We start from the raw sequence: 12,386 nt of genomic DNA on the forward strand, positions 1-12,386 counted from the left end.
TAAAATGTAGTAGCTTTAGTTAATTGGACCTGTATGAATTCCAGCATCTCCAATTTTCAACATTGTTGAAATGGGGTGCAGAGTGTGAGGTCCCCAAAATATAGAAGATATTCCCCATTTCCCTTGGTTGAGGGAAAGGAGAGCAGATGATATGAGTTAAGATATTTTCATAACAATGGCAAGTTGATAGCTGTGTCCTTCCTGAAGGGAAGCATACTACCAGCTGGGTAAAAGTTCTGTCTCACTTTCAGAATGTATAGTGTCAAATATGAGGTCATTTAGGAAGCTCCGGATCAGCATTTAAAATAGGGGCTGGTCTGCCTTGAGGCAGAGATAGTAGGTAGCGGCCATGAGGAGGAGAGCCATAAGGAAGGAACCATGAAGTAGAGGGATTTAGCCATGAGGTCTGGTGTGTAAGGAGGTGCTATGCTGTTTAGAGTAATGAGATGCCATGCAGTTTTGGATTAAGAGCTGGAGTAAGAAAAAGGAGACCCACTGGGAAACTTGCCTGGAAAACACGGTGGCAGAGCTGATGGGACTGGGAATTGCGGGGACCTGCCTAACCAAGCATGGATTAGTGGGAGATGCCTGGAGTGCTGAACCATGGACTTTTGTTTTTCTGAAAGACAGTACCTTTGACTCAGGTATATTCTGAGACTGGCCTGGGTTGGAAAAGAGGGGCAGGACTATGGGTTTTGGGGTGTTTATACGGGAGTGGGATTTAACAGCAGAAATCTACCATTATTCTGAAACTGTATAACCTGTAAGTAAACAACCCCTTTGCTTTTTCCTCAAACTCTTAGATCGGGGGCACCACTTCTTGTCAGTGGGCAATTGAACCCCACAGCTATTTCAGAATGGCATGGGCGGGCTTCTGTAATTTGTGACTTTAGGCAAATTAATTAATCTTTCAAAGCTTCAATTTCTCTGTATTTAAAATGAGACTAGGGACAACTGTGGAGAGAAGGGGAAGGGACTAGACAAAGAACATATATGAGTGACCCATGGGTATGGACAACAGTGTGGGAATTGACTGTGGGAGTGCGGGGTGGACTGGGTGGAGGAGGGCAAAGGGGGAAAAATTGAGACAATTGCAATAGAATAATAAATATAATTAACAAATAAAATGAGAATATTGTTAATTTTTGAAGAGATTAGATAATATCAAATATTTGAAGTCCTTAGCATATTATCTGAAATACCATGCAATGTAACTAGATTATGATCATCAGAATGGCAGGATCTATGTTTTATTTACTCTTATGTCTCAAATGCCTGGACCAACACTTTGCATATATGTCTGATTTACCTCAACTTCCAGAAGCTCCAAAATCTAAAGAACATAGGAAGAAACTAACCCATAATCATGGACAACACCATAACTACGAAGAGAATAAGCATGATGATAAGCCACTAGACAGATTTTTCAGAGAAAAAGACAAGGACTAAACTTCATGTACTTATATCCTCAAATACCTCACCTACAGGGTAATGGAACCAAATCTGCCAATGGAAATGATACTAAACTATAGCACAAGAGACTCCTGCATCCTGCCTAGCATCCTTTTATAGTTACACGATGTGCTGTGATTCCCAGTGGCTCTCACAATTTCTGTTTTTTCATCTATCAAATGGGTATTATAACATTGAATTAAGGTATTGTTGATGGTATAAAATGGAGTGAGTGATAGTTGCAACCATATTTGTCCATGTGAAATTTAAAAAAAGATACTTGAAGCCAATCTCACCCAATCTTATACTCAAAGTTTTAAAATTTATCAGCAAGTAATGTTGAATATTTCTACATCTCTAAATCCAATAATATCTGCCTTGCAAAAAGAAAATTTAGGAAAATTAAAATTAATATATAAATTTTATGTTATATAGTAGATGCTCAAATGTACTCATATGTATTATAAGACATTTTGATTATAAGGAACTTACTGGAAATACCAAATTAAGGATAACAACTTTGACATTTCTGTTAATACATTTTAACATGGATTTATTTCTCAAGATAAGTCAATCTAGTTGAACATTTTAACTTTTGAAACTTTACTTTTCTCATTTCCTCTACTAACAAAAATGGATGTAAATCCCTGAATTTATCATCAGTGACTCAACTAAAACAGTCTGTCCATTTAAAAGAGACAGTGTTTAGGTTATCTTTATTTTAGCACCTAAAATATACCACCTTGCCCGAAGAAATTGGCTCCTATTAGGAACTACACCAAAGAGGGGGGTCACTGCATGCAAAGCCTTAGCACCATAATAGAAGTGAGCATTTCATATTTTAATTTGGTCAGGTAGGCCATACCCTGCCAAGAGAACTTTATAACTACTTAATATTTCCCAGTCATTTGAATATAAATAGGCTTGTCAAGAAAATTTGGACAATTTTTTTATTTTTATTTTTTTAAGCAACCATGTTTGGCAGCCACATTTTCCCAAGATCACCCAGCTTTAATTTTAAATTTCAAAAGCCTCACATTTAATCCCTTGAGCTGGCCTGGTACCTTGCACCATCTGTTCCCATGGTTTTGTTATAACAGTGAGCACCTGCAGAGTTTTGCAACATTCAAGCTGACTGTAGACAAAAATCAAAATAATTATAATTTTCATAAAGTAAAGACTTCCATTCAGACACTACAATCCCATCTAACATGGGTTTTGGAAAATCAATCTTGCTCATAATGTGTTTCATATGGATAAGGGTAATTTATTTCTATTTTGTTTTTGTAGAAGATCAATCCTTTAAAACCTATGTACAATCAATGTGGAATTCTCACACTCCAGCCAATCCAGAAAACTCTCGTGTATCCTAGTCAGTTCTCAGACCAGGCTTCTTTGTGTATTTTGATCAGACAAGGCCATCAGCCAATAGCAGAGATAATGTTAGCCTTTTTTTTTAATTGCTCAGACTTGTTGTTTTGACTGTTCATATTAATAACAATGAGATAGTATTTGGGCTTCAAACATTTCCATTGTCAATAGAATGCAAATCATTCATGTATTATCCGTTAAAGACAACACGGGGAGAGATACAGTGAGTGCTCCTTTCTCACCACATCTTTAGTGCAGGATTCTGTACTGAAGAGCCTGAACTGGTGGCACAGTCAGTGCTTTCTAGTAGCTAAAGATCTCACCAATATGTTGATCCTCTATAAGTCACTAGAGAACTACTTATGCAGGATAGATAAAAATCTTATAAAATGGATAATCAAGAATTGACTTTGTTCTTTGGTATTTAGGAAAAAAAATTCAGTGTCAGCAATGCCCATCTTTTCATGTCCTATTTCAAAAGTATTATTCTTTTATCCACATTGCATTTCTGAGATTCTTTGAAAGCTTACTTTGAGTTTTGTTTGGGTCTACTGACAAGGAGCTAAATACGATGTTCGACTTATGTTTAAATGGGAGTAGCAGTTCTTTAGTATAGCACTGTCTCACCAAGACATGACCAGGTACATGGTAGAACATTGTAAGAAAATTGAGCAGTATCTCTTTAACACTGGAGTTCCATCTGTACCACTATGGACACCCCTAAAAGGATATTAACAGATATGGAGCATGGCTGTCGGCATTGTGGGGAGACAGTATGGCCATCAAAAGTGGTATGTCATTTCTAGAGGAACAGTAGGAATAAAAGTGCTGCTCAATTCAGAGGGTCAGAAAGCGTCAGGATCTTGTACAGATGGCTCTGCTGGTGGTGAATTTGTGATAACTGTAATCAATGCCCAGTAAAGTGGTGGCAACTACCTACTGGAGCTTCATCAGAAAATACACTATTCAACAGGTTATGCGAGGGTTGATCACAGCCAGTACGTGGCACAACTTAACTAAAGCCCTTAACTCCTTCCCCAGGCTCTCTTCAGCACATTGCTCACTTTATTTTCATTAAAGTTCTTATTGTTATCGGAGATTGCCTCATTTATTTAAATTTTCCGTTGTTGTTGTCTGTCTTCCTTGATAGAATGTAAGCTTAAGACAAACTAAAGCCAAGTTTCTCCATTTCTTAGTGGCCAATAAATATTTCTTGGGGAAATGAATGAATAGAAGGTCTGCACTTTAATTATAGCATTCTAATCACATGTCCATTCTTAGCTACCAGATTGGTCCTTTTACTTATGATAGCATACTGAGACTTTCATCACATACTTTAAGTCCAGACAAGTTTATACTTTTTTATTCTACCCTATATTAATACTTTGAGAATTACAATTCTATTGTAAAATCAACAAATAATAAGAATCCAAAATTAGGATCCTGAAAATAAAAAACACCAACATCGATTTTCATAAAGACACACTTCTATTATGCCCAAAATTTATCTCTAAAATTATACATTTTATTATAGTTTGAATACATATAAGATACTAAAGTTTTTAAAAAATGTTCTTAACCTTAGATTTGAAGCATTCACAATCTGTGAGAAAACTTGCACAAATAAAATATTTGAATTACTATTAATCACAATGTTGAAATTAAAATATAAAAAACTCTGGTTATTCAAGGCAACATTTAGTCCTTTGGTTTATATTTTGAATTTTTATAACTGCTCTATCAATATTAGCATGTAAAACAATTTTCAAAACTTGTGTTATAAAAGAGACATAATTATTCATTTTAGTGACTAATGCTGACCCATCCAGCAAAACTGCTAAATAATCATTTTTAATGTATATTATAAGCTTAGGGACTTCTGAAGGCCAGCATCAACATTTCAAGAATAAAATTAATAGCAAACTAATTTCTAATCAATTTAGAATAGAAACTAAAATATTATATCTCATATAGTACACTCCCAATAGTAAGCATCATATTTTAAAATGTATGCTTTTACTTAACTTTTGTACAAATGCCACTTTAACAATTCATGCATTAGATATCTGGAAGTGAATCATAAATTTTATTCTTATGGAGCCATTAGACAAATATAATACTTTTGTTTTGAAATGAGTGTAGAATTAAGGTAAAATTTCATGTCTTGATGTGACATGACTGCTTTTTATATTGAAAGCCTCACGATGACTTAATATCAAAGTGCGGTTTCAGGTTAAAGCGTTCTACAAGTGCTTCTGCTTTGTCAGAATTTCCTTTTAGGATTTATTGAGAGGGAGACATTCAGAATATCATAAAAAAACAACACTGATGCTTTATTGTTGTTAGGCTATAAACACTCTATTTTGATTGGTTATAATGCTACCAAAATCCACACAGTACTTAATTTATCTAACCTTCTGATAGTGAATGTACAAAGGTAAAAATAACAGGCTAGTTATAAACTAGTACTATGGTGATGACATTGTGAATTATTTAAAAAGGGCATATTCAATGTGACCATAGAGCCATCAATCATAATAGACATTGATGAGAAAAAGAGGTTTCAGTCACTTCCTATCTGCAAGGAGAACAATTCTATCTCACAGGTAGCTATGAAGTGCTGGGTGACCTGATGTCACTTGCATTGTTGCTCTACCCTTTGAACGGAGCAAGCAGATTCTCTCAATATTAGAATCGAATGAGTAAATAAATTCGCAGTTCACTGCCACTCTCCTTCCGAGTGCACACTTCAATTTGTCTAACAATAGAGAGGACAGAAAAGCAGAAATCTCTTAAAGCGTGGATGAATTTTTTATGGAATGTTCAAATCCAGCTGCAAAGGATGGGGTTTTAAATGGTAGCAGACACTCTTTTAGAGGGAGCCCCAAGAGACGAAATCTTTTGGAAGTGTTTTGTGCTGAATTAATTCCTTTCCATGTACACATCCGTAGCTTTTCTTCTGGAGCCCAGCTTTCACTAAATTGTTCCACCATTGATCATTGAGATGCCAAATAAAAACATTTCCTTTATCTTTAATATACAGAATGCAGAAGAATTCCAATTTCAAGTGCATAAGAACATTTTTTAAAGTGCATGTGTGCAATACTGCTTTATTTGTCTGCTTTATTCGCTAGGGAAATTGGTTTTGTAGGAGGAGAAAAAGGTGACTGGTTAGGACATTCTTTTTTAAATACACATAATAATAATTTCAGCATCTTTTTCTTGTGTAAGTAATCAGAATCATTTTGTCTACCACAATTCTTCACCTCAAAGTTTTCAACATAAATGTTAACAGTGAATGTACAAATTTTTATTATTTAAATTTTTAAGTATCACTTTTCTCCAGTCACAGAATCCTACAAAATCTTCTGGCATTTACAAACCAAAAGGTACAAGATATGTGCAATTTTTTCTACATGGTTATATAGTAAAATCCAGTATCTCATTTAGCACATTCACATTTCATGACATAAATCCATGAATGCCAAGGAATTTTTCTTTGCAAATATTCTCTTAAAAATTAGTGATTGTTAGTAAATAAGCTTTCTTCCTCTGCCTCCATCCTCCCTCACTCTCCTGTAGGCACAGATGACTACCTCTCCCTATAAGAATGGAAATATGAAACGTTTTTGCATTGCATTCTGCATCTACAGCACAGTCTCGTGAAGCATGTACACTACTCATTTTTATTCACTCTACCTCTATAATATATTCTGGAAGTATATTCATCTCAACATAACCTCCGAAACCACTTTTAAAATGTGTACCACCACTTAATTGTTAATAAGAGGTAAATCAAAGGTAAAAGATAACTAATTAATTTTCTAGCTCAGTTTTATTTTACTGTAACTGTTTTGAGAAAATATAACAAAACCCCATTAGTGTTAAGGTAAGCCCATGAAACAACATAATATAATGCAAGAAAGACATTTAATAGTGTAGAGGAATGTTAAATTACTAATTAACTCCAAGTTACTGTATAAGAAAGCATAGTAATTTACAGGATTATTGCAATATGCAGCTTCGATTGCCACCAGGGTCAGCTAGGGAGCATTTCTTTCTATCCACCCTCCCCCACCTTAGTGTGGTGGTTACTGTAACAATCTTCTCACATTAAAACATACTCTGCTATCCACAGTTCATTGCTGCTAATTAGCAGCAGTTGAGTTTTTGCTAGCAGTCATTTTTTTTTTCTGTTAAGCTGCCAAATGTTACCAACTGCTCGAGACTCTCGATGCACAAAGTGTCCAGCTGCCCGGCTTGCACCACAACGCTGCGTCTTTCAGCTGTTTCCTGTCAACTTTAACACCTGTGCAAAGAAAACACTAATCGAATTATCCGTATTGGCTTTTGTTATTAGGAGGAAGGTCATCATAAGCGGTCTGGATACTTGCTCATCGTCTACATCTAGAAATATACATTGAAACACACACACACATCCGGTTGAGACCAGTGGCTCTCTAAAACTTAAATCACTGCCGTATCTGTCACGTCCGAGTCAAGTGTTTTCCGTCTATTTAAACTTTTATTTAAGCAATAAGGCTCGAGAAAGTCACCTTTTAGTTTTACCTAAATATATAAGAAGAATGCCATAACTTTGATTAATAATTGATTAAACAAACCAGTCCTACATCAAAGACAGGAAGAAGAGCTGCTCACTGAAAGGCTAGACTATCAAACAGGACTTTGTTGTCTTCAGCACTGCTTTAGAACTGCCGCATCACAGGGTCGGAGGGACATGCATTTTGAGATTTTAAATAATCATGTAAAATAAAAGTGGCTCCTTTTATTTCCTTTTAATTAAATACTAGTAGTGTTAAAACACTAAAAATTTAGAAGTAATCATACAGCCTAATCGTTTCCTGTCTATTCCATTGGCTTTATGACTAATTTATATTTAACCTTCTTGGGAACCTACGATCAGAATGTACTTTTTTAAAAAATTCAAAGCAACCGTCACTGGTGTCTAATATCTGTGCAAAGGCAGCTAGAGACTTAAACATGTTTTAAAACTGAAAGATGTTACATAAGGGGCTGACGTGCTTATATGATTCAGTTAACAAAATAGCCACTACTTTTTTATGATTTCAGAACTTTTGATAAATGTTTAGCTCATTAGCTTGTTCTTATTTTCTATTTATCCTATTGAATCCAATGTTAAAATGACTGTAACTGTACAAATGTGTGTATTTACATGAATGTTAGCATTACAATAAAGTGAATGAGGCAACCAAAACTGAAAAGGGACTAACTTTGGTTCATGTATCACATCTGTTTGATGCTATTATTTCCTTTAGATCCTGGTTGAACTACTATATTATAACTGAATTCATTCTTACTTCATTTGTACTTTAAAAAGGCAAAAGGATTGTAAAATTTACCTCTGACATGAGTATAAAATTTATTGTGCTGACAGAAATGAATCCACTCAGACTACGATCAAAACTGTAGCCCCAGGGTAGCCCAGAATGAGTGTCAGCTACATTTTGCTGTTAAGTTTCACAAAAAAATTCCCTCCAGAAATTTCAATCACAATATTCTAAATCTTTATTTATATAACAGTTCAAAAAATAACAGAGGGCACGTAAAAAGTACAGGTTTTACATTTTATAACCATAATTTTGTGTTTTAAGAACAAAATATTCTTTTAATTTCCCCTTTTTTATGAAAAAGGAATAATAAAGGTATTAGTATTTAAGACTCTCATATCAGAGATTTACATACAGAATTCCTGCTAATACAACATAACCTCTATTATCTGAACTATTTAAAATTTATTCAGTCAAAATTATCAAATGAATACACAGTAGGACAGCGTTAGTATGATTGCCAATCAAAGACCTTACCTTTGCCGCCCTCCTCCACCCTACGCATGTCTGCATTTGGACAGAGAGACAATTAGTAGAGGTCTTTGAAAGGTTGCTCTTTAATTCATGGCAGAAGAGATAATTTTATAGATAGTGGTAAGAAAATGTACAAAAAAGTTATTTAAAGCCAATACTTGTTCAAGTGTCTGGTTTTTTCATAAGCAAACAATGGCCCTCACTCACATTGTGAAGCAGGACTTCGAGGAAGTTGGTCAAGCTTGCTGAGCCCCAGTGGCTCAGTCTATGCAATGCCGACAGTGACAGCTACCTGTAGTTCCAAACAGCCTCACTTTTAACTAAGAGAATAGAAAGGTTTTCTAAGTGTCTGGAGGATCATAGAACTTGATGCTGAAATGGTGAAATTCCATAAAACCTTGCTCTCTCTGATTTCTTCAGTATTAAATTCTGCATGGGAAAGGTGGAATAGAATAGATTCTTTCTAGCTGCGGTATAACTAAGAAAGATGAAATGTTATTCCTCCCAAAGACACATTTTTGTAGGAGGTAGGACTAATTGATCAATCGGATGGCTGAAAAATGATCCTGTGAGGGTGGACTGAGTTGGGAGGAGGGTTAGCTGTTTGGAATCGATGTTCTCATAGCACCGTTGAAATTTTATAATAACATCATCCCATCTCACACATAGGCCTGTAAATTTGACTTTTTCCTAACTTTCATGTATTAGTCAGAAATTATTTTCTCTGAGGTGCTATTAAAATGTAACATATTATTATTTATGGATGTTGAAGGGAAATAGGAAATAATTAGAAAGGACTTCTAAAAAAAGCAAACACTGAATATATGTCATAAAGAGCCTAGAGGCAGATGATAATCTCTGGTTCGACTATTCAAACGAAGATGTGAATATGTTGTCTCTGGGGAAAGAATTGCCACTAATTAAACTTTAATTCTATTCTTAGACTCTCGTTTCCTCAAATAAGCAACTTCCTGTATGCCTATATAGTATCAACTATGGTATTATTTTTTGAACAGGGCCAATACCAAGTAGTTCTTAACAATGTATAAAGAGGAAATAATATAATCCCAACTTAATGTAAAAAATTAATAATTCCAGGCAGCATTGTAAAGATGTCTGATGAATGATTATGATGATGGTAGCCACCATTTGTGACATCATTAGTAGGTGTTAAACATTCATTTCTTCAACAAACAATGTAAATTTCCTACCCTTTGCCAGACATTAGTCTAGATGATGGGGGGGGAGGAAAGAAATTAATGAAAGAGAAAGCATTTCTGCCTTTTTAAGCTATATTATAGTGGAGGGAGAGAAGCAATAATTGAAAAATTAAAAAAAATAAATAATTACATAAAATAACTATTTTAATCCCCATTTCATGGATAAGAAACAGAGGAAGAGTGATAGAATCATTTGTCCACTCCAATAGCTGGTACATGGCAGAGCTGGGATTCAAAATACATCTATATGATTTTTTTGTTCCTTTTTTTTTTTGACTATGTGAATGCTACATCTCAGAAAAGATCCACCACAAGTAAAAAGGTGAAGAGATGACTTTGTATTGGAGTTCTGCCATGGTTTCTTGGACAAAGAAGTCCCTGGCTCTATTCTTGAAGAAGGCAAAGTATTTAGATAAAATTCACATTAGACACAATTAAAGGTTTAGGTGAGACATGCATGGAATTGTGGTTGGAAGATAGGAGTTTAATTTGCTTTAACAGAAAAATAGAAAGATACAAGGAGAAACCAGGTAAAGTCCTTGTAGGAAGAAACTGTGTGACCGATGAAAGGACCTCAACTATCTTACCTGCAAACCACAGACGGATTAGTTTGTTTGTTTGTTTGTTTCTTTTTGTTTTTAAATCCAGGAGAAGGCTGGTAGTTTTGTTATAGGAAAATTAAGCTGGTCACTGCTAGTGCACAAAATGATGAAGGAGTGGGAGATTGTAAGTCAGGGTGTCTAGTTAAAGGGCCATTGCAATAATGTGAAAATTTAGGTAATTGTAACAGAATAATCAATGCAGAAAATTATAATAACATGACTAGAAAAAATGATGAACAGATAGGGTTTGGGGTGGGAGCAGCAACTGAGAAGGAGTAAAGTAAAAGATGGCTTGAACCAGAAGCTGGAAAAGAATGAAGACGTTAAGTTTGAGAAGTACTGAAGCTAAAATAAGCACAACAGGCTCTGAGTCAGCAGCCTACATCCTTAACCTTCATTCCCTGCCATCAATTGTATCTTGTCTTTCCCACACCACCTCCGAGTTCATTTCACAAAGACAGGCCATTTTGTGATTCTAACTGCCTGGAAAATAGCATAGAGTCATCTGATTCTTGATAGATTTTTGTCTTCATCCAGAAGGTCAATTTTGACAAAACCCACCCACTTAAATAATTCTATTTGTATAACATATCAATACCAAAACACATGAAATGTTTCTCTTTATATCTCTTCATATTCTCTTAATATAGCAATGTTTTCCACAGCTGTATCCAATGTAAATAGACTAATGCATTCTGCTTTGAACAGGCAGAGGTCATTTAGGATGGAGTAGGATGGAAGAGGTGAGGGTAAATAGCTCCGGTCTTTACTTCTGGCCTCAGGAGGGAACCAGTGGTTTTATGGTCTGAGAACAAACTCATGGTGGCCAGATGGGCTTGGTGGGTACTGGACTCCCTGGAGAGAGATCACTTCCTAAGTTATAAGTGTCTAACCACTATGCTGTACACCTGAAACTAATATAATATTGAATCGGAACTGCAATTGAAAAAAATTAGAAATTTATAAATTGAATAAAAGAGAATTCTGCTTTGAACAAATGAAAGAGAGAAAAGTCAATGGCAGAGATTGTGCAATGCATCCTCATCACAAAGTTCCACTGCTCAGTCCACAGGAGACAATACTTCAAAGGCAATAATTCTATTGGACAGTGCCCCATTCCAAGGCAAAAGAGACATTCAAAGGGAAAAAATATATACTGTTTCCAACTTCACCTGCTAAGAAGTTATGAACTAATTTTGAAGTGTCTCAAATACCTATAAAGATATCTCTCTTCTCTTATGGTATGCAATAAACAATATTGTTTTTGAAGTCTCTGTTCAAAGATAAAAAAATCTTTTAAAAATTATTAATACCCTACTTTCTTAAATGTTACTGAATATAATTAAACATTTTATTATTAGTTTATAACCATCAACATCTTTTCTTGTTCTGAGTTGTTAGTTAGCTCTTTGTTCAACTTTTCAGGGTTAACTTATTTTTCATTTTTTATGGACACATTATTTTCAGTGTTAATTTTCTACTATTATTACTTCCAAAGTCTACCAAATTGTTTCAAGTCTAATCTGCTGTTATATGGTTAAACTCTCACCATAGCCCTAAATTAGGTGTGAATGGAAAGAAAGATGGTGTATCAGAGTTCTCAGGGTGGAGGATGAGGTGGTCAGATCAGCAGGCTGGAAACTTAGGCAGGAGTTAATGCTTCTGTCTTAACCTAAAATTTCTTCTTTGAGAATTCTCAGTTTTTGCCTTAAAGACCTTCTAGCCAATAGGATGAAGACCACCCATATTATAGATGGTAATTTCCTTTATTTAAAGTCAACTGATTATACAGGATAACCACATCAACAAAATAGCTTAACAGTTCCACCTAGATTAGTGTTTGAGTAAACAGTTGGATGCCATAGTTTGGTCAACTTGACACATAAAACTGTGTGAAC

This window comes from Desmodus rotundus, chromosome 2, assembly GCF_022682495.2.
Source record: "Desmodus rotundus isolate HL8 chromosome 2, HLdesRot8A.1, whole genome shotgun sequence".
NCBI lineage: Eukaryota > Metazoa > Chordata > Mammalia > Chiroptera > Phyllostomidae > Desmodus > Desmodus rotundus.